This window comes from Crinia signifera, chromosome 3, assembly GCF_055691185.1.
Source record: "Crinia signifera chromosome 3, ASM5569118v1, whole genome shotgun sequence".
Lineage (NCBI taxonomy): Eukaryota > Metazoa > Chordata > Amphibia > Anura > Myobatrachidae > Crinia > Crinia signifera.
The window spans coordinates 168,889,298-168,910,818 of record NC_139219.1 but is presented as its reverse complement, the minus strand read 5'-3'; the positions used below and the strand labels follow the sequence as shown (position 1 = coordinate 168,910,818).

The following is a 21,521-nucleotide window of genomic DNA, read 5'->3' as shown; positions in this document are numbered from 1 at the left end:
CACGCTGACAAAGCAGCGTGTATGGGCAGCATTAGTGAGTAATGAGTGCACCAGCTAGATGGTCTGGAAAATGTGAACTGTTGGTAGCTCTTGAGTTGGCTACCCCTGCACTAGGGGAAGAGTTATGCTGGCCACACATCAGACTAATATGGGGTACACACCAGGATGACCCGCTCACGATGCACGATGTGAGCGGGTTAGTGTTTCTTCCGACCCGCTCACAATTAGCACCGTGAGCGGGCTCGATCCGATGGCGACCCGCACCCGGGAGTATGGTCGTTTCCAGATTCTACCTGCTGCAGGTAGAATCTGAATAACGACCGACCCGCGTAACCGCGCATCGGATCGGTCCACACCAGGACAGAAAAGGGCCCAATCACCACACAATCTACATCGGTCAGAATTGGATCTAGATTGATGGGATCGGACCCTTGTTTGTCATCCTGGTGTGTACCCAGCATAATTTTCCTCCAACTATCCAAATAGTTGCTTGGATGGAATAAAAATATGGTACTGGATGGGAGCAAAGGACAATCAGAAATGTGCTCACAGACCAGGAAAAAAATGGACAAAAACATTCAGTCAAATTGTTTAAATCAAACAGGTTCAACTACAGTATTAGATTTTGGTAGCACATTTCTGAAGTAAATATTACATTTGCTCCCATCCAGTACCATATTTTTATTCCATTCAAGCAACTAGTTGGTTGGAGGAAAGTTGGTCTTATGTGTGGCCAGCATTAGGCCGCTAGAGGGGGAAGGTTATGATAAGGGAAAGGGTTAAAAATAAGGGAAAGGGTTAAAAATAAGGGAAAGGGTTAAAAATAAGGGAAAGGGTTAAAAATAAGGGAAAGGGTTAAAAATAAGGGAAAGGGTTAAAAATAAGGGAAAGGGTTAAAAATAAGGGAAAGGGTTAAAAATAATGTCAGCGATCGATCTGTCAGCATTCTGACCGCTGGGATCCGGACTGACGAGATTTTGTACGCAAACACTATACAGTGCTGCTAGTGCATTCACTTATTTCTCACAACTTGTGTTTGGAGATATCATACTGATAACCATTTACATATGCTGCCAATGAGGACACTTCAGGAGTATGACTCTGCATGCATGTGAAGAAAACTATTTCTATTTAAAAGTAATTTACATCTATTTGGTCAACAACTCTGCATATATATAGTGCAGAGCACAGGGGGGCAGATGTATTAAGCCTGGCGAAGAGATAAACTGGAGATAAAGTGGAAGGAGATAATGCACCAGCCAATCAGCTATGTTTGAAATATGACAGTTAGGAGTTGATTGGCTGGTGCATTATCTCCTTACACTTTATCTCAACTTTATCTCCAGTTTATCTCTTTGCCAGGCTTAATACATCTGCCCCAGGGCAACTGCTCAAAAACCAGAAAGATTGGCTCCAAAACCTCATCGGGTTTCCCCCACATTAATCAGTTCTGTCGAGCCAATGTCATTGAGCAAACGCAGTGTGTACAGATATCTTCTAATAGACTACATGAAAAAAAAAAAATCACCTCAACCATTTTCACAGAAATATTTTATTCTTATAATAATTGTGTAGTTTAGAGATTCTCAAAATCTGCCATTACGGTTCATGTTTTAAAGCTATCCATGCTTGAACACAGGTGAAAACACCTTAGGTCAATTTTACTTAACCATCTGAACTGATATAGAAAGCCTTAAAACCTGGACTGTAATGGTGGAGTCTAGGAAACTTTGGTGTACATTTTGGATGTTCTCTGGTTTTCAGCAGTCAAAAAAGTGTTTTGCTTCTCTAATATCCAGTGTGCTCCAGGGAGTACCCAGTCTACCGACCCAGTACAAAGTAAGTAGCAGGAGAACTTTGTTGACAGCAATCGGATGCAATTTCCGATTGTCCACAGCTTTGTATACAGCTGCGGACACCAGGTAGTGTTAGCTGGGTAATGCAGATATAAACAGTGGCGGTGAAAAGGATAGTGATTTGGGAGTTTTGTTGTGAGATTTTCAGTATTAAATAAAACGTTTGTACAGACAATTTTCTCTGGACTTTTCCCCCCTTACTTATTTAACATTACATTGGATACATATGGTTGGGATGTTTTTCTCCACAGTAATCCCTTACACACCCCTTTGTGTATTTCCAGCATTTCATTCTGTCATACACAACTCTATGTACATTAGGTCAAGCTTGCAGCTGAAATTAGAAGGGTGGTAGGGAACAGAAATTCACTGCAAAAACTGTGGATTGAAATGCAGGGACAATTCTAGTGATGTCCCTACATACAAAATTCATAGAGGAACATGTTATACATGTGATCAGTTGGCGAAAGGTTGCGAAGGGAGATTATTACCTATACCCTGTTAAAAGGTGGACAAATAAGTATTTATTGCTCCCAGAAAATATTATACAAATAGGTGAACATTTTTAAAACGCCAGAATGTCACAATACCGTACGCTGCCCACTACCAGCTGTCACAGAACTGATAGCACACTGGACTATCAGACAGTAATTAGATAATTAGTAATTAGTATTAGACACATAGTAAAATCGCATCAACCAAACAAATTGAAAAGGTCAGCCGAACGTGTTTAGCGCCACATTGCACCATGAGGGCTGCCGGTTCTGCGTCAGCGGACATACAACCCAACCGGCACACTCACCTTCCACCTACAACCCACTCGAGTTCCTGCTCATGACATCACGACCATGTGACTGGCCGCAGGTGTGGCCTTACTGCACCACGTGATCACACGGAGGCCAGAGCCGGAAGCGGCAGAATCAGGGGGAACATTGCTATGAATGGTTACTTGAGGGATGCTATGACACTGCTAACAGTGGTGGGGGGGGGGCGGGGACTGATGCAGAGCTGAACTGCTGGGGAAGGTAGGCAGCAGCAGTAGCACAGCATCAGCATGTGTGGGGTGTATGACTCCACTTTCTAGAGTGGTGGGAGTCCTCTTAAAAAAAAAAAAGCACAGTACACATTGCACAGTAAACGTACGGAAAGGGGGTGTGGCCACACCCACTTTAACTGTGACCATGCCTACTTCACAAATGGCCACACCCCCTTCCCGAATGTGTACCGATTTCTTTCCTTCAAATGTTGGAGGGTATGCTCATTACTAGCTAACACATTTTAAAAGATCCACAGGTGGAGCTAATGATTTCACTTGTGATCTGGAAAACATGCACTGTTGGTAGCTCTCAAAGACTGGAGTTGGCTTATACCAACATACCTCCCAATATGACCCTCTCCAGGAAGGAACACAATGCTTTATTCCTGGACTTCCCTCTTAATTTAAGATTGCCATAACCTGTGGTGAAAGGCCTCTGTTATAAATTAACCTAGTTAAAACAGGTGATGGCAATTACAAATTTGCCAATGCCGACACCCCCTGCTCCGATATTTTCTGCCCATGTGTGTATGGGGCTTAAGAAGCCTCAGCATGTGTGACCCAGATCTGCAATGTAACCGAAAGCCTGGAATTTTAACTCCATTTCCACCTCCGTCAAACAAACAAGTTAAAATTAAAACAATAAATGTCATAATGCTCTTGCAATGTTTGCTTACTTTACAAGGTAAGTCTGATGTCCCTCAGCTCTTAACTGCCATCTTTAAACTGCAGCCTGTGACATGATCATTAGGTGCTGATTGGCTGGATGTTCATCACTTTTTGAAGCTTGTTGCATCTAGACCACAGTCTTTCTAGTGCTTTACCAGTCAGAAGTTTGCTCTATAATAAGCCTGTACACCAGGCATTCCCAACCACGGTCCTCAAGGCACACCAACAGTGGAGGTTTTAGTGATATCCAGGCTTCAGCACAGATGGTTTAATCAGAAATTAATACTAATTAAGTCATCTGTGCTCAAGCCTGGAAATCTACAAAACCTGCACTGTTGGTGTGCCTTGAGGACCGTGGTTGGGAATGCCTGCTGTACACACTGAGACTCGGCGGGGTGCATCGGCACGCGCGTGGGGGGTGTGCATACTGTAATAATCTGCTCCCTTATCTGTACATGTGCAGATAACGGAGGGGCTGTTAATGAACGGCGAGAGCATGCATTGGGCAGGGCATACACACTGGGCAATATAATGAGCGATATCGCTCGGTAGGGTTAAAATGAGCGATATTGCTCATTATATTGCCCAGTGTGTATGATGCTTTATTCATACTAGAAGTATTACAGAATCTGAAGTATTACAGGAACTTCCGGTAGGGGACGGAGATGATCACATCCACGTGAGCTCCGTCCTAGGTCGGAGCTCCCATCTCCAGCACCGGAACTCCCATTCTTGGCCCAGGAGATGAGCACGTGGCAGGGGGGAGTAAGGAGAATAGAGGAAGAAGGGGGAGACAGAGTGCCGGACACGGCGACCTCGGCCCACGGAGATGAGAGCATGGCAGGGTGAGGTCAGAGAATAGAGGAAGAAGGGGAGACAGAGTGCAGAGCGCAGCGGTGACCTCCGGCCGGGGACATGCAGTGCCACAAGCATGAACATTTCATCCATCGGCCTGAGGATGCCGGGTACAACCCGGCCAGCAGGATCCTCGGCCGCTATCCTACATTACTCTGCTAGAAGCCCCGTCCAGATGCTGGAGCCTCCAGCCTGCAGGCCCCCGGCTGAAGACCTGTGGACTGTGAGTGCCCATTTGCTCCCCCCCATGTCCCAGCTCCAGGTGAACCCAGCCCCCCCCCCCCCCCCTCCCCCCTAGAGGAGCCTCTAAAAAGGAGAGGGACAGGAGGCGCATCAGCCATGGGGCACTGGCATGACACTCAGAGGCCAGTAGGATCCCTCCTCACTGACTCTGCCCCCCGCCTCATTGACTGACTCCTCCCCCCCAGGCGCTGTGCAGCTCGGCAGGTAAGTGTTGCCTGTGTGATAACCGTACTGTCTCTGCTTATATTGTTATCAATGTGGCTTCTGCAATGACCAGAGGCGCCACTGATGGCTGCCTAGGCGCTGTGCAGCTAAGCGGGTATGTGTTCCCTGTGTGATAATTGCACTGTCCCTTCTTATAGTGTTACCCACCTGGCTGCAGCAATGACCAGTGGCGCCACTAATGGCTGCCTAGACGCTATGCAGCTCAGCTGGTTTGTGTTCCCTGCATCTATATCCCCCAGGGTACATCTAGCATAGTAGTAGTAGTTTGTTTATTTATAAGGCACCACAAAGTGTCCGCAGCGCCGTACATAGCAAACAAAAAAACAAATTACAAGGTAACGTACAGGGTTTGTTGATTAAATACAGCATAAATAGGGGTATAGCTGGTAGAACTAGAATTAGCATCAGTTCTGAAGTAGGTGTCGAAATTGTCGAGGAGACTGAAGATGAAGTAGAGGAAGGGAAGAACAGGGCAGGAGCGATGGTGAGGAAAAGAGGTAGGGTGAGTACGTGAGGAAGGAGGGCCCTACTCATAAGAGTTAACAGACTAAAAGGAGGTGGGTGAACGACTGAAAAACAATAGGATAAGTAGGAACGGATGGGAGCAGATGGAGGGGTAGGGTAGGCAGGATAGGAGGAGCGAAAGAGGTTAGGAGGAGGAGGAGGGATAGGCTAGTCGGAAGAAGTGGATTTTGAGGGAGCGCTTGAAGGAGTTAAGGGAATCGTAAGCGTATACCTGTATGTCATGTATATCTTTACTATCACCGTTTAAATCCCTGTACACACGCTTAGATTTGCTTTAGATTTGATGTTAGATTCGATTTTCTATTAGATCTTGCATTAGATCATCCCATTCGATTTGGCATTAGATCTGTACTTTTGCATTCGATTCGATTTCACAATGTAGGCACAATGTACTCATTCGATTTACTGGATCGAATTCGAGATTTCCTTGGCTGCACAGTAGATTTTTCTATTTGATTTTGAGAAAACGGGAGCGCGCATCAAATCGAATGCAGATCGACAGTGTCCTAAAAAACATTCGATGTGGATTCAATTTTGCTTCTATAAGCAAAATCGAATCGAAAACCGGGAAAAATCTAAGCATGTGTAATCAGCTATACTCTACCTAACTGGCTGTTGCACAGCAATCCAATTCAAATTTCTAGTATAAGTAAGGCTACTTATTTCCTAGCACGGCGCCCACAATCTAGATTGTATGTGTCGGGACGATATCGCAAGCATTGCATGCATCTTATGTGTTTGTGCATGGACGAGATCGACGAGATATACAATCTATACAATCGAAAAGATTTTTAATTGTACGTACAATATCGCATCTTATGGATCTCATCTTATGGATCTTATGCATCCATAAGATGCATAAGATCCATAAGAAGCCATAAGATAAAAGATCCATCAACACCAACCCGAAGCGTGGCGAGCGCAGCGAGCCAGCGAGGGGCGGCGGTACGCGTCCTCAGACCTTTTCATACCCCCACTATCCACGACGGCGTGGAGTTGATTTTATATAGTGTGGCGAGCGTAGCGAGCGGACGCGCATTACTTCACAGGTATTACGCGTACCCTCGCCACGCTTCGGGCTCAGTGGCTCGCTGCGCTCGCCACACTATATTAAATAAACTCCACGCCGATGTGGATAGTGGGGTTCTGAAAAGGTCAGAGGACGCGTGGTTGGTGTTGATGGGTCTTTTATCTTATGGATCTCATGGATCTTATGCATTTTATGGATGCATAAGATCCATGAGATCCATAAGATGAGATCCATAAGATGCGATATTGTACATACAATTAAAAATCTTTTCAATTGTATAGATTGTATGCCTTAATTAAGGCATACAATCTTATGCGATGGGCGCCGTGCTAGGAAATAAGTATAGGTGCCCACACACGCACTGATCCTGGCGTTGTGATGCTGTACGATGGGGTGCGCGCTCCCGCGGCACCTCATCGTACAGTACAAAAAGTATGTGCTGCACATACTTTTTGTACTAGCTTTTTCTAGCATCGCATCGCATGCACATCGTATGCACAAGGCATACTATGCGATGCTATGTGTGCTAGTTAAGCCCACAACGCACGCCGGGAACGGTGCGTGTGTGGGCACCTTAAGTATACCTGGCCAATAAAGCTGATTCTGATTTTAGAAAGTTGTCTTTTTACTTCGTATACTGTATGTTTCTATAATCCCCCAATTACTGCGGTTTCTCTTCACAATGATGATTACACAAATTAACAATTATGCACACAGAGACAATAAAATATTGAAGCTTTAATAAAGAATCTTACAAAATACACATGAGAACTGTTAGTACACATTACATTGTAAAGCTAAGAATGGAATGTATGTGCTAAATACATGTTGGATCCACATTCTTAAGTGAAAGAAAAGACTGCATTTTATAGTCAAAATCTGTAGGTCTTCTCTGTGGTTCTTTATATTTGTGAGTCATCTTATTTCCAAGGTAAGTAATGAGTTCACAACACTTCACAAACTGCTCCATCTTACATCTGTATTTGTTCCGAATATACTCTGACTTCCGTGGGTTGTAAGCTAAAAAGGCACAAATTCTATTATTTGGTGAACACAAATAATGTAAAATGGCAATCGATTATGCTTACAGTATAAAGCAATCCAACATCAAACGCTACCAATAGATTTGTATAGAACGTATATAAACTAATCTATATAAACTGACTTACAGTAACTCTGTGAATGTTCTTACCTTTTAGATGATAGGCAATGTACAGCAGCGCCGACTGCTTTACACTTAAAAATGGATACTTAGGCTTCAGACACCCTACATCATTTAATGCCTTTATTAGAGATGTGGCTGCTCCCTGGACAAACACAAACAAGATTGCTATGTCAGAAATATAAGGAGGTTATACATACATTTATTTATCTATTGTTTGCCTCTGTCAAATCAACAAACGTTAATATATTTGTCAGACTTTATTACTAAAAATTCACATCTTAGAACGCTGTCAGAACAGATCTGTTCAGACATGAAAATAGTGCATCTTTTCATGCCTAGCATTTCATTTACCATAAAAAATGAACTACTGTAGAAAGAAACCAGGAGCTGAGTAACAATAAAAAAACAGATAATACACTGAATTGTATTACTGTAAATACATTAGACCGATCCGGTTTGACATCTGATCCGATGCGCGGACCCATGCTCATCAGATGGGATCTGGAGGTCGGATTACCTTAGACTTGGACCCCCCTCCTGGCGGCGGGGAACAGGGTCGCATGCGATACATCACCTGTTAAAGGACCCCATGCAGGGTTGTATGGCCATATTGTACACTTATACGATACATTGCAGCAGTGTATAGCCATATTTAGAATCAGCTGCATTGTAATCCCAAAGGGACGGAGAATTTAGCTATCCCCAATAATCCACACATAGAAACACACTGATGCATACCTCCCAACATTCTGCATAAGAAATGTGGACTCTCTTTGCTTTTGGACTCTCTTTGCTTGTAGAAGGAATGCACATCCAAAAAGGTGTGGCCTATTGTGCACCAAATGCAGCTATGTTAATGTCATACTTGCTTGACACATCCATTGAGTTGCTACTATGGCACTCCCTGATTGGATCCCAGGTCTTCTAAGTAATAGAAGTCAACAGGGGACCCGGCAGTTGGGGGGAAGAAACCCATGTAAATACATGGGTTCACTTCACTTGATCTGCTGCTGGGTAATTTGCGGTTTTTATTTTAACCCCTGGATGCCTATAGGGAATGAAGAGGACCGATGCATACTGGATATAGGTGAGTATTTTTTTATATATAGGTACCCTATGGATTCTACCGGAGAAGAGGATTGAAGTGCAACATGGGAATTTAGGTAAGTATATTTCAGTGTGAGTGGAGTGTGCCTGTATGTTTATTAACTTTTACTTTCAAGGTTTGTGTGTTTGTGTTATTATTTTAATATTTGTTTGGCTGTGGGACTACAGGTACCAGCGAGCCCTTTAATGTCCTACATGCTGGTACTTATGGCATTCCAAGTACCTGAATGCAAGGGAAGTTTTCTGGACTTGTAGTTCCACAGTAAAAATGAATATATAATCTACTTACAAAATATTGCACAATATTTAATTTACTACACCGAAAAGCTATATCAACTCGGCACCCATTGCCCAGGAGTGCCAGGGATAGCCCTGAGCTTCTGCAATGGCCCTTGGGCGCCCTGCAGGGGGGATCCTTTTATTTGGTCCGCACTGCCTTAGGGGCCAGGGCTGACTAGTTGGGGATTTACTCCATGGCCAGAGGGACCAATATAAACATGTCTCGATCCGATGGCGACCCGCACCCGGGAGTATGGTCGTTTCCAGATTCTACCTGCTGCAGGTAGAATCTGAATAACGACCGACCCGCGTAACCGCGCATCGGATCGGTCCACACCAGGACAGAAAAGGGCCCAATCACCACACAATCTACATCGGTCAGAATTGGATCTAGATTGATGGGATCGGACCCTTGTTTGTCATCCTGGTGTGTACCCAGCATAATTTTCCTCCAACTATCCAAATAGTTGCTTGGATGGAATAAAAATATGGTACTGGATGGGAGCAAAGGACAATCAGAAATGTGCTCACAGACCAGGAAAAAAATGGACAAAAACATTCAGTCAAATTGTTTAAATCAAACAGGTTCAACTACAGTATTAGATTTTGGTAGCACATTTCTGAAGTAAATATTACATTTGCTCCCATCCAGTACCATATTTTTATTCCATTCAAGCAACTAGTTGGTTGGAGGAAAGTTGGTCTTATGTGTGGCCAGCATTAGGCCGCTAGAGGGGGAAGGTTATGATAAGGGAAAGGGTTAAAAATAAGGGAAAGGGTTAAAAATAAGGGAAAGGGTTAAAAATAAGGGAAAGGGTTAAAAATAAGGGAAAGGGTTAAAAATAATGTCAGCGATCGATCTGTCAGCATTCTGACCGCTGGGATCCGGACTGACGAGATTTTGTACGCAAACACTATACAGTGCTGCTAGTGCATTCACTTATTTCTCACAACTTGTGTTTGGAGATATCATACTGATAACCATTTACATATGCTGCCAATGAGGACACTTCAGGAGTATGACTCTGCATGCATGTGAAGAAAACTATTTCTATTTAAAAGTAATTTACATCTATTTGGTCAACAACTCTGCATATATATAGTGCAGAGCACAGGGGGGCAGATGTATTAAGCCTGGCGAAGAGATAAACTGGAGATAAAGTGGAAGGAGATAATGCACCAGCCAATCAGCTATGTTTGAAATATGACAGTTAGGAGTTGATTGGCTGGTGCATTATCTCCTTACACTTTATCTCAACTTTATCTCCAGTTTATCTCTTTGCCAGGCTTAATACATCTGCCCCAGGGCAACTGCTCAAAAACCAGAAAGATTGGCTCCAAAACCTCATCGGGTTTCCCCCACATTAATCAGTTCTGTCGAGCCAATGTCATTGAGCAAACGCAGTGTGTACAGATATCTTCTAATAGACTACATGAAAAAAAAAAAATCACCTCAACCATTTTCACAGAAATATTTTATTCTTATAATAATTGTGTAGTTTAGAGATTCTCAAAATCTGCCATTACGGTTCATGTTTTAAAGCTATCCATGCTTGAACACAGGTGAAAACACCTTAGGTCAATTTTACTTAACCATCTGAACTGATATAGAAAGCCTTAAAACCTGGACTGTAATGGTGGAGTCTAGGAAACTTTGGTGTACATTTTGGATGTTCTCTGGTTTTCAGCAGTCAAAAAAGTGTTTTGCTTCTCTAATATCCAGTGTGCTCCAGGGAGTACCCAGTCTACCGACCCAGTACAAAGTAAGTAGCAGGAGAACTTTGTTGACAGCAATCGGATGCAATTTCCGATTGTCCACAGCTTTGTATACAGCTGCGGACACCAGGTAGTGTTAGCTGGGTAATGCAGATATAAACAGTGGCGGTGAAAAGGATAGTGATTTGGGAGTTTTGTTGTGAGATTTTCAGTATTAAATAAAACGTTTGTACAGACAATTTTCTCTGGACTTTTCCCCCCTTACTTATTTAACATTACATTGGATACATATGGTTGGGATGTTTTTCTCCACAGTAATCCCTTACACACCCCTTTGTGTATTTCCAGCATTTCATTCTGTCATACACAACTCTATGTACATTAGGTCAAGCTTGCAGCTGAAATTAGAAGGGTGGTAGGGAACAGAAATTCACTGCAAAAACTGTGGATTGAAATGCAGGGACAATTCTAGTGATGTCCCTACATACAAAATTCATAGAGGAACATGTGATCAGTTGGCGAAAGGTTGCGAAGGGAGATTATTACCTATACCCTGTTAAAAGGTGGACAAATAAGTATTTATTGCTCCCAGAAAATATTATACAAATAGGTGAACATTTTTAAAACGCCAGAATGTCACAATACCGTACGCTGCCCACTACCAGCTGTCACAGAACTGATAGCACACTGGACTATCAGACAGTAATTAGATAATTAGTAATTAGTATTAGACACATAGTAAAATCGCATCAACCAAACAAATTGAAAAGGTCAGCCGAACGTGTTTAGCGCCACATTGCACCATGAGGGCTGCCGGTTCTGCGTCAGCGGACATACAACCCAACCGGCACACTCACCTTCCACCTACAACCCACTCGAGTTCCTGCTCATGACATCACGACCATGTGACTGGCCGCAGGTGTGGCCTTACTGCACCACGTGATCACACGGAGGCCAGAGCCGGAAGCGGCAGAATCAGGGGGAACATTGCTATGAATGGTTACTTGAGGGATGCTATGACACTGCTAACAGTGGTGGGGGGGGGGGCGGGGACTGATGCAGAGCTGAACTGCTGGGGAAGGTAGGCAGCAGCAGTAGCACAGCATCAGCATGTGTGGGGTGTATGACTCCACTTTCTAGAGTGGTGGGAGTCCTCTTAAAAAAAAAAAAGCACAGTACACATTGCACAGTAAACGTACGGAAAGGGGGTGTGGCCACACCCACTTTAACTGTGACCATGCCTACTTCACAAATGGCCACACCCCCTTCCCGAATGTGTACCGATTTCTTTCCTTCAAATGTTGGAGGGTATGCTCATTACTAGCTAACACATTTTAAAAGATCCACAGGTGGAGCTAATGATTTCACTTGTGATCTGGAAAACATGCACTGTTGGTAGCTCTCAAAGACTGGAGTTGGCTTATACCAACATACCTCCCAATATGACCCTCTCCAGGAAGGAACACAATGCTTTATTCCTGGACTTCCCTCTTAATTTAAGATTGCCATAACCTGTGGTGAAAGGCCTCTGTTATAAATTAACCTAGTTAAAACAGGTGATGGCAATTACAAATTTGCCAATGCCGACACCCCCTGCTCCGATATTTTCTGCCCATGTGTGTATGGGGCTTAAGAAGCCTCAGCATGTGTGACCCAGATCTGCAATGTAACCGAAAGCCTGGAATTTTAACTCCATTTCCACCTCCGTCAAACAAACAAGTTAAAATTAAAACAATAAATGTCATAATGCTCTTGCAATGTTTGCTTACTTTACAAGGTAAGTCTGATGTCCCTCAGCTCTTAACTGCCATCTTTAAACTGCAGCCTGTGACATGATCATTAGGTGCTGATTGGCTGGATGTTCATCACTTTTTGAAGCTTGTTGCATCTAGACCACAGTCTTTCTAGTGCTTTACCAGTCAGAAGTTTGCTCTATAATAAGCCTGTACACCAGGCATTCCCAACCACGGTCCTCAAGGCACACCAACAGTGGAGGTTTTAGTGATATCCAGGCTTCAGCACAGATGGTTTAATCAGAAATTAATACTAATTAAGTCATCTGTGCTCAAGCCTGGAAATCTACAAAACCTGCACTGTTGGTGTGCCTTGAGGACCGTGGTTGGGAATGCCTGCTGTACACACTGAGACTCGGCGGGGTGCATCGGCACGCGCGTGGGGGGTGTGCATACTGTAATAATCTGCTCCCTTATCTGTACATGTGCAGATAACGGAGGGGCTGTTAATGAACGGCGAGAGCATGCATTGGGCAGGGCATACACACTGGGCAATATAATGAGCGATATCGCTCGGTAGGGTTAAAATGAGCGATATTGCTCATTATATTGCCCAGTGTGTATGATGCTTTATTCATACTAGAAGTATTACAGAATCTGAAGTATTACAGGAACTTCCGGTAGGGGACGGAGATGATCACATCCACGTGAGCTCCGTCCTAGGTCGGAGCTCCCATCTCCAGCACCGGAACTCCCATTCTTGGCCCAGGAGATGAGCACGTGGCAGGGGGGAGTAAGGAGAATAGAGGAAGAAGGGGGAGACAGAGTGCCGGACACGGCGACCTCGGCCCACGGAGATGAGAGCATGGCAGGGTGAGGTCAGAGAATAGAGGAAGAAGGGGAGACAGAGTGCAGAGCGCAGCGGTGACCTCCGGCCGGGGACATGCAGTGCCACAAGCATGAACATTTCATCCATCGGCCTGAGGATGCCGGGTACAACCCGGCCAGCAGGATCCTCGGCCGCTATCCTACATTACTCTGCTAGAAGCCCCGTCCAGATGCTGGAGCCTCCAGCCTGCAGGCCCCCGGCTGAAGACCTGTGGACTGTGAGTGCCCATTTGCTCCCCCCCATGTCCCAGCTCCAGGTGAACCCAGCCCCCCCCCCCTCCCCCCTAGAGGAGCCTCTAAAAAGGAGAGGGACAGGAGGCGCATCAGCCATGGGGCACTGGCATGACACTCAGAGGCCAGTAGGATCCCTCCTCACTGACTCTGCCCCCCGCCTCATTGACTGACTCCTCCCCCCCAGGCGCTGTGCAGCTCGGCAGGTAAGTGTTGCCTGTGTGATAACCGTACTGTCTCTGCTTATATTGTTATCAATGTGGCTTCTGCAATGACCAGAGGCGCCACTGATGGCTGCCTAGGCGCTGTGCAGCTAAGCGGGTATGTGTTCCCTGTGTGATAATTGCACTGTCCCTTCTTATAGTGTTACCCACCTGGCTGCAGCAATGACCAGTGGCGCCACTAATGGCTGCCTAGACGCTATGCAGCTCAGCTGGTTTGTGTTCCCTGCATCTATATCCCCCAGGGTACATCTAGCATAGTAGTAGTAGTTTGTTTATTTATAAGGCACCACAAAGTGTCCGCAGCGCCGTACATAGCAAACAAAAAAACAAATTACAAGGTAACGTACAGGGTTTGTTGATTAAATACAGCATAAATAGGGGTATAGCTGGTAGAACTAGAATTAGCATCAGTTCTGAAGTAGGTGTCGAAATTGTCGAGGAGACTGAAGATGAAGTAGAGGAAGGGAAGAACAGGGCAGGAGCGATGGTGAGGAAAAGAGGTAGGGTGAGTACGTGAGGAAGGAGGGCCCTACTCATAAGAGTTAACAGACTAAAAGGAGGTGGGTGAACGACTGAAAAACAATAGGATAAGTAGGAACGGATGGGAGCAGATGGAGGGGTAGGGTAGGCAGGATAGGAGGAGCGAAAGAGGTTAGGAGGAGGAGGGATAGGCTAGTCGGAAGAAGTGGATTTTGAGGGAGCGCTTGAAGGAGTTAAGGGAATCGTAAGCGTATACCTGTATGTCATGTATATCTTTACTATCACCGTTTAAATCCCTGTACACACGCTTAGATTTGCTTTAGATTTGATGTTAGATTCGATTTTCTATTAGATCTTGCATTAGATCATCCCATTCGATTTGGCATTAGATCTGTACTTTTGCATTCGATTCGATTTCACAATGTAGGCACAATGTACTCATTCGATTTACTGGATCGAATTCGAGATTTCCTTGGCTGCACAGTAGATTTTTCTATTTGATTTTGAGAAAACGGGAGCGCGCATCAAATCGAATGCAGATCGACAGTGTCCTAAAAAACATTCGATGTGGATTCAATTTTGCTTCTATAAGCAAAATCGAATCGAAAACCGGGAAAAATCTAAGCATGTGTAATCAGCTATACTCTACCTAACTGGCTGTTGCACAGCAATCCAATTCAAATTTCTAGTATAAGTAAGGCTACTTATTTCCTAGCACGGCGCCCACAATCTAGATTGTATGTGTCGGGACGATATCGCAAGCATTGCATGCATCTTATGTGTTTGTGCATGGACGAGATCGACGAGATATACAATCTATACAATTGAAAAGATTTTTAATTGTACGTACAATATCGCATCTTATGGATCTCATCTTATGGATCTTATGCATCCATAAGATGCATAAGATCCATAAGAAGCCATAAGATAAAAGATCCATCAACACCAACCCGAAGCGTGGCGAGCGCAGCGAGCCAGCGAGGGGCGGCGGTACGCGTCCTCAGACCTTTTCATACCCCCACTATCCACGACGGCGTGGAGTTGATTTTATATAGTGTGGCGAGCGTAGCGAGCGGACGCGCATTACTTCACAGGTATTACGCGTACCCTCGCCACGCTTCGGGCTCAGTGGCTCGCTGCGCTCGCCACACTATATTAAATAAACTCCACGCCGATGTGGATAGTGGGGTTCTGAAAAGGTCAGAGGACGCGTGGTTGGTGTTGATGGGTCTTTTATCTTATGGATCTCATGGATCTTATGCATTTTATGGATGCATAAGATCCATGAGATCCATAAGATGAGATCCATAAGATGCGATATTGTACATACAATTAAAAATCTTTTCAATTGTATAGATTGTATGCCTTAATTAAGGCATACAATCTTATGCGATGGGCGCCGTGCTAGGAAATAAGTATAGGTGCCCACACACGCACTGATCCTGGCGTTGTGATGCTGTACGATGGGGTGCGCGCTCCCGCGGCACCTCATCGTACAGTACAAAAAGTATGTGCTGCACATACTTTTTGTACTAGCTTTTTCTAGCATAGCATCGCATCGCATGCACATCGTATGCACAAGGCATACTATGCGATGCTATGTGTGCTAGTTAAGCCCACAACGCACGCCGGGAACGGTGCGTGTGTGGGCACCTTAAGTATACCTGGCCAATAAAGCTGATTCTGATTTTAGAAAGTTGTCTTTTTACTTCGTATACTGTATGTTTCTATAATCCCCCAATTACTGCGGTTTCTCTTCACAATGATGATTACACAAATTAACAATTATGCACACAGAGACAATAAAATATTGAAGCTTTAATAAAGAATCTTACAAAATACACATGAGAACTGTTAGTACACATTACATTGTAAAGCTAAGAATGGAATGTATGTGCTAAATACATGTTGGATCCACATTCTTAAGTGAAAGAAAAGACTGCATTTTATAGTCAAAATCTGTAGGTCTTCTCTGTGGTTCTTTATATTTGTGAGTCATCTTATTTCCAAGGTAAGTAATGAGTTCACAACACTTCACAAACTGCTCCATCTTACATCTGTATTTGTTCCGAATATACTCTGACTTCCGTGGGTTGTAAGCTAAAAAGGCACAAATTCTATTATTTGGTGAACACAAATAATGTAAAATGGCAATCGATTATGCTTACAGTATAAAGCAATCCAACATCAAACGCTACCAATAGATTTGTATAGAACGTATATAAACTAATCTATATAAACTGACTTACAGTAACTCTGTGAATGTTCTTACCTTTTAGATGATAGGCAATGTACAGCAGCGCCGACTGCTTTACACTTAAAAATGGATACTTAGGCTTCAGACACCCTACATCATTTAATGCCTTTATTAGAGATGTGGCTGCTCCCTGGACAAACACAAACAAGATTGCTATGTCAGAAATATAAGGAGGTTATACATACATTTATTTATCTATTGTTTGCCTCTGTCAAATCAACAAACGTTAATATATTTGTCAGACTTTATTACTAAAAATTCACATCTTAGAACGCTGTCAGAACAGATCTGTTCAGACATGAAAATAGTGCATCTTTTCATGCCTAGCATTTCATTTACCATAAAAAATGAACTACTGTAGAAAGAAACCAGGAGCTGAGTAACAATAAAAAAACAGATAATACACTGAATTGTATTACTGTAAATACATTAGACCGATCCGGTTTGACATCTGATCCGATGCGCGGACCCATGCTCATCAGATGGGATCTGGAGGTCGGATTACCTTAGACTTGGACCCCCCTCCTGGCGGCGGGGAACAGGGTCGCATGCGATACATCACCTGTTAAAGGACCCCATGCAGGGTTGTATGGCCATATTGTACACTTATACGATACATTGCAGCAGTGTATAGCCATATTTAGAATCAGCTGCATTGTAATCCCAAAGGGACGGAGAATTTAGCTATCCCCAATAATCCACACATAGAAACACACTGATGCATACCTCCCAACATTCTGCATAAGAAATGTGGACTCTCTTTGCTTTTGGACTCTCTTTGCTTGTAGAAGGAATGCACATCCAAAAAGGTGTGGCCTATTGTGCACCAAATGCAGCTATGTTAATGTCATACTTGCTTGACACATCCATTGAGTTGCTACTATGGCACTCCCTGATTGGATCCCAGGTCTTCTAAGTAATAGAAGTCAACAGGGGACCCGGCAGTTGGGGGGAAGAAACCCATGTAAATACATGGGTTCACTTCACTTGATCTGCTGCTGGGTAATTTGCGGTTTTTATTTTAACCCCTGGATGCCTATAGGGAATGAAGAGGACCGATGCATACTGGATATAGGTGAGTATTTTTTTATATATAGGTACCCTATGGATTCTACCGGAGAAGAGGATTGAAGTGCAACATGGGAATTTAGGTAAGTATATTTCAGTGTGAGTGGAGTGTGCCTGTATGTTTATTAACTTTTACTTTCAAGGTTTGTGTGTTTGTGTTATTATTTTAATATTTGTTTGGCTGTGGGACTACAGGTACCAGCGAGCCCTTTAATGTCCTACATGCTGGTACTTATGGCATTCCAAGTACCTGAATGCAAGGGAAGTTTTCTGGACTTGTAGTTCCACAGTAAAAATGAATATATAATCTACTTACAAAATATTGCACAATATTTAATTTACTACACCGAAAAGCTATATCAACTCGGCACCCATTGCCCAGGAGTGCCAGGGATAGCCCTGAGCTTCTGCAATGGCCCTTGGGCGCCCTGCAGGGGGGATCCTTTTATTTGGTCCGCACTGCCTTAGGGGCCAGGGCTGACTAGTTGGGGATTTATTCCATGGCCAGAGGGACCAATATAAACATGTCTAGGGTGGCCAATCCCGGGATCGGGATCGGCGGGATCCCGGGATTTGGCCTAAAAAAGTCCGGGATTTCAATCCCGGGATTGGATTATCCAATCCCGGGATTTTCGGGATTAGTCTAATGCCGGGCAGCGTCTGAGCACTAGCTCAGACACTGCCCGGCTCCCGAATCCTGACCCCTGCGTGCGGCGATGCGTAGCGTGACAGTAGAGGTCACGCTGCGCAGCCTTCTGCTGTGCATGCCCCCTTCCAGTCTCCTCCGCACGTCGCCCGCCTGCCTCTGCCCGCCCGCTTCCTTTCCGGCCTGCGGCCTGGCTGCTTAGAAGGAGGTGCACGAGCCTGGAGGCACCGTGCACCTCCGAACCCACTCCCGGCCGGCTGGCCGCACGCTAATGTAAGTAAATGTGCGGGTCGGCCGGTGTGGGGGTGGGTATGTGTGGAGCAAAACTGTATTAGGGATGCCAATCCCGGGATCCCGGGAATCCCGGGATTGAGCATTTTTCAATCCCGGATCCCGGGATTGAATAAATGCCCCGGGATTGGCATCCCTAAACATGTCCCCAGTTGTGGCATTATCTTACTGACTAGTGGAGCCTGGTACTGGTTTTAAAAACATGGGGGACGTCTACGTCTTTTGTCCCCTGTAAATAGTAATAATAATCACTTTACCATGGGAAAATATGAACCACTGAGTTTGTCGATAACAAAATTAAGGATGTCTATGAGGAAGACATCCTTGTTGTACTTGCAGGTAGTGAATGTGGAACTTCTAGAAATGTCACCTCCATACTTTGGAAAGTGCGTATTGGAGGTAGTGTGGGGTTTGGGAAGAGCATTACTGGAAATTTTGCCTAGGCGCCAAGATGCCTTACACTGTCTCTGGATCTGTTTCTGCTTAATTGTGGAAATTCACTTTTCTTGTTTTAATATTGAATATTGGAATTGTTTCCAGTGCTTAGGTTTTCTTTCCCATTCCCTTTTGAACATAATAGTAATGTCAGTGCTGGTGGCGCTCTGCATGCGGAGTGGCACATGAATTGCTCTGTCAGGTGCAATCTAGTGGTAGCTGGCCTTACACAGCACTTGAATTCCCCCCATAAGTAGTGATGGCCATTTATAATAAAAGATCATTTTCAAAATAGTAACCTGTTCCAGGTATCCAGATATTGGAAGAGATGTCAGCATGACAGGCTCCATCTTTGGAGGAAGTTTAGAGGGAAGCTTATGATTCCAATATTTCTCTGGAAATCTAGAAACAAAACATGGTTTTAATATTGAGATTCAAAATATGCATTTAGTTGACTTACTAACGCCCATTCTGCTATTTCACACATTGGCTGCTGATGTGCTATTTTTAATCTTAAAGCAGGTACTGGCACTTCCAAATTCTATAACGTCTGCCAATTACCTTTGTAGCTGACTGATTCTCTGTAGAAAGGAAGATCCAATGCAGGAAGACCAGCACTTTAACTTACAGATTTACATTTGTGTTCTTTTATTGGGTAATGTAGAAAAAAAATATTTAAATTACAATGTGTACTTTTTAATTGAATGCACTCGTTTGTTGTAAGGTGACTGCATCCAATGCACATATTTGAAATGTAAGTACAATAACTATGATATTATTAATGTTCTTGCAAAGGGTATGGATTTTATGGTCGACAGTCATTCAGTTGAAATCACTAGGTCGAAATACTGGAAGGTTGACAGGGGTCTAGGTTAACAAGTCATTCGGTCGACACAAGCATTAGGTTTTAGTGATATCCAGGCTTCAGCACAGATGGTTTAATCAGAAATTAATACTAATTAAGTCACCTGGGCACAAGCCTGGATATCTACAAAACCTGCACTGTTGGTGTGCCTTGAGGACCGTGGTTGGGAATGCCTGCTGTACACACTGAGACTCGGCGGGGTGCATCGGCACGCGCGAGGGGGTTGTGCATACTGTAATAATCTGCTCCTTTATCTGTGCAGATAACGGAGGGGGCTGTTAATGAACGGCGAGAGCATGCATTGGGCAGGGTATACACACTGGGCGATATAATGAGCGATATCGCTCGGTTGGGTTAAAATGAGTGATATTGCTAATCATATTGCAGAGTGTGTATGAGGCTTTAATCATACTAGAAGTATTACAGGATCTGAAGTATTACCGGAACTTCCGGTAGGGGACGGAGATGATCGCATCCAGGTGAGCTCCGTCCTAGGTCGGAGCTCCCATCTCTGGCCCCAGAACTCCCATTCTCGGCCCAGGAGATGAGCACGTGGCAGGGGGAGTAAGGAGAATAGATGAAGAAGGGGGAGACAGAGTGCCGTACACGGCGACATCGGCCCACGGAGATGAGAGCATGGCAGGGTGCGGTCAGAGAATAGAGGAAGAAGGGGGAGACAGTGGCGCCACTAATGGCTGCCTAGGCGCTATGAAGCTCAGCTGGTTTGTGTTCCCTGCATCTATATCCCCCAGGGTACATCTAGCGTAGTAGTTTGTTTATTTATAAGGCGCCACAAAGTGTCCACAGCGCCGTACATAGCAAACAAAAAAACAAATTACAAGGTAATTCGAAACGCGTTGGTGGGGTGCCACTACTACTGAAGTTTTGTTTGTTACCGAGTTGCCCTCCATACCAGCAGAACCGCGAGTTTGCTTCCCGGGCTTCCATCTGGCCACTTTTTGTGGTTTCTGGTTTTGTAGTCCATCTGGCACCGGTTTTTTATGTCATTGTTTTATAATAAAAAGACAATTTTTTTTATTGAATGGAGTTGGAGAAATTTTCTTACATAAAGAAACCTTGATGAGAGTTCCACCATCCTTGCACATGTAAGCCATAAGTAAGCACCGCTTTATTGATTGGTACAAAGAAAAATAAACCTTTATATAAGGGGTTTTAACCCTTCTTATGTAAGCAGATTGTAAGCAATAACCATATCCTGGCACGAGGTGATCCCCTAAAAAGAAGTCCCCCTTTACTACCACACAAGGGACATAGCGGAATCCACAGAATTCATCTAGCTCCAAAGGACCCCTGCATATATATGGACTATATGTTTTGTGGACTACTACACATTTTGTGTGTCTTTTTGGTTTTTTTTGCATGTAAACCATATGAAGTAATACTGGAAAGGACACAGTCCAGGATTCCAAGTTGGTAAAATATTATCCATATTTTAATTGTCTATTATATCCACAGTAGAGCGCTCTCCACCCAAAATATTTTTTGTGATATATACTTGTTTGACCAGGGTGATAACTCCTGGTTGAGGAGGCCAGCAGCATTTTTGATTGCGCATCAGAACTTCATACCTATTTGTTTTGTATACTTAAGGTGCCACAAAGTGTCAGCAGCGCCGTACATAGCAAACAAAAAAACAAATTACAAGGTAACGTACAGGGTGTGTTGATAAAATACAG

General features: G+C 44.1%; 1 protein-coding gene and 1 long non-coding RNA gene across 6 annotated transcripts in view; both read right to left on the bottom strand.

The window, feature by feature from the left end:
- ZBTB24 (zinc finger and BTB domain containing 24) overlaps positions 1–2,781 on the bottom strand; it is a 31,710-nt gene extending 28,929 nt beyond the window's left edge. For all 5 annotated transcript variants that reach the window (XM_083176915.1, XM_083176918.1, XM_083176920.1 and 2 more), the window contains exon 1: positions 2,659–2,781. The gene's annotated coding sequence lies outside the window, so the exon portion shown is untranslated. The remainder of the gene's footprint in view (positions 1–2,658) is intronic.
- Positions 2,782–7,164: 4,383 nt separating this feature from the next.
- On the bottom strand, positions 7,165–11,715 carry LOC146063960 (uncharacterized). The gene is made up of 3 exons (XR_014471718.1): positions 11,564–11,715; positions 7,632–7,746; positions 7,165–7,459 (listed from the first exon to the last, which is right to left on the bottom strand). It is a non-coding gene; the product is annotated as an uncharacterized LOC146063960 (long non-coding RNA).
- Between the last annotated feature and the right edge of the window lie 9,806 nt (positions 11,716–21,521).